Below are 2500 nucleotides of genomic sequence, written 5' to 3'. Positions count from 1 at the left end.
TGACCTCTACGGCAGCAGTGACCTCACACGGGACAGTAAAACTCTGACCTCTACGGCAGCAGTGACCTCACACGGGACAGTAAAACTCTGACCTCTACGGCAGCAGTAACCTCACACGGGACAGTAAAACTCTGACCTCTACGGTGACCTCACATGGGACAGTAAAACTCTGACCTCTACGGCAGCAGTGACCTCACACGGGACAGTAAAACTCTGACCTCTACGGCAGCAGTGACCTCACACGGGACAGTAAAACTCTGACCTCTACGGTGACCTCACATGGGACAGTAAAACTACGGCAAACATACTATTAGTGCAACATACAAAACATTCAGACCCCTTCATCCATTTAACATTTTCTTATATGTTGCAGCATTCTTATGCTAAAATCACTTCAGTCAATGTATCTACCCCTCATCATTCTACGAAGTAAAAACAGGAGTTTATATTTTGTTAGAATTTAACAAACAAGACAACTTTCCTCAAATGTATTGGCGAAAAATAAATACTGCAGAGCACGTACTGAAAACACTGCACATAAAATGTTGTCCAAATGCACTGTATCCATGGTTCCCAGATGGCTCCATCCGGTGGGTATGTGCCTCTGGGCTGGGCGAGGAGGTAAAACTGGGGCAGGGTGAACGTGAGCAGGGTTGGGCCGTGTGAGGATATGGAGCGTGTGTGTGTGTGTGAGGATATGGAGCATATGTGTGTGTGTGTGTGTGTGTGTGTGTGTGAGGATATGGAGCATATGTGTGTGTGTGTGTGTGTGTGTGTGTGTGTGTGTGTGTGTGTGTGTGTGTGTGTGTGTGTTTGTGTGAACAGATGGCTGAGACAGCACCGTGTTCAACACGCACATTCACCTCAGAGGGATGACAGCAGGGCTTGGGCTTCAGGTGTGACGAGTCAGCCTGCAGGTACTATTCATTCATTCATTTATTCATGCATTCATTCGTTTGTTTGTTTGTTTATTCAATCATTCATTTGTTTGTTTGTTTATTCAATCATTCATTCGTTTATTCAATCATTCAATCATTCAATCATCTATTCATTCATGCTCACTGTGCTATTCAGCCATGACTTTATTTATGTCTACTTGATCGCCTACTTCTTATTTGCTAGTTTGTAATTTCATTGAGACACTGAGAATAAGTGTGAGTGTGAGTGTGTGTGTGTGTGTGTGTGTGTGTGTGTGTGTGTGTGTGTGTGTGTGTGTGTGTGTGAGTGAGAGTCTGCAATGTTCCTGGAGCAGCAGCTACCCCTACTGAAAGCAGAGTGATATGTGCAAGCATGTGTGAGTGTGTAGACATGAATGTGTGTGTGTGTGTGTGCGTGTGTGTGTGTGTGTCTACAGTACTGTTCAGCCGTGTCCTCATTTCCCTCTGTACCAGGGGGCCATGGAGCTCTCTCTCACCCTCTCTTTCTCCCTCTTTCTCACCCTCTCTTTCTCCCTCTCTTTCTCCTTCTTTCGCTCTCTCACCCTCCCTCCCTCTCTTTCACTCTCTCTCACCCTCCTTGCCTCCCTCTCTTTCACTCTCTCTCACCCTCCCTCCCTCTCTTTCACTCTCTCTCACCCTCCCTCCCTCTCTTTCACTCTCTCTCACCCTCCTTGCCTCCCTCTCTTTCACTCTCTCTCACCCTCCCTCCCTCTCTTTCACTCTCTCTCACCCTCCCTCCCTCTCTTTCGCTCTCTCTCACCCTCCCTCCCTCTCTTTCTCCCTCTTTCTCACCCTCTCTTTCTCCCTCTTTCTCACCCTCTCTTTCTCCCTCTCTTTCTCCTTCTTTCGCTCTCTCTCACCCTCCCTCCCTCTCTTTCACTCTCTCTCACCCTCCTTGCCTCCCTCTCTTTCACTCTCTCTCACCCTCCTTGCCTCCCTCTCTTTTCTCACAATCACAGTTTTTTCTCACTCCTCCCTTTTCACCCTTGGAGGCAAGACCACAGTACTATAAATCAGCCCATGGAAAGATGGAGGGAGCGGCATAGAGATAGAGAGAGGGAGGAAGAGAGAGAGAGAGAGAGGGAGAGATAGAGAGAGGCAGAGAAAGAGAGATAGAGAGAAGGACTAAAGGAGAGAGAGAGAGAGAGAGAGCGAGTAAGGGAAAAGATAGAGGGAGAGAGAGAGTGAGAGAGAGAGGGATAGAGAGAGAGGGGAGAGAGAGAGGGGAGAGAGGGAGCAACATAAAGATGGAGAGAGGGAGGAAGAGAGTGAGAGCTATAGATAGAGAGGAAGGAAAAAGGATGGAGAAAATTGGAAATAAACAAGTGTACCAGAGGACGTGAGAGGAAAATGGCGGGCAAGAGCAAGGCAGAAAAAAGAGAGATGGATTAAGGCGAGAGAGAGAGAGAGAGAGAGAGAGAGAGAGAGAGAGACTCTCTGTTTAACCCCTGTGGTTGTGAGGGGACTGATGTTGTGAGCTCAGCAGCAGTAGCAGTCAGACCGCTGGGCGGGCAGAGCAGCTTTTACCCACCATGACAAAACCACCAGCTCCGCCCACGCAG

This window comes from Sprattus sprattus (assembly GCF_963457725.1).
Source record: "Sprattus sprattus genome assembly, chromosome: 1".
In the NCBI taxonomy this organism is placed as follows: Eukaryota; Metazoa; Chordata; class Actinopteri; order Clupeiformes; family Clupeidae; genus Sprattus; species Sprattus sprattus.
The sequence above is the reverse complement of the archived record's forward strand: the minus strand, read 5'-3'. Positions refer to the sequence as shown.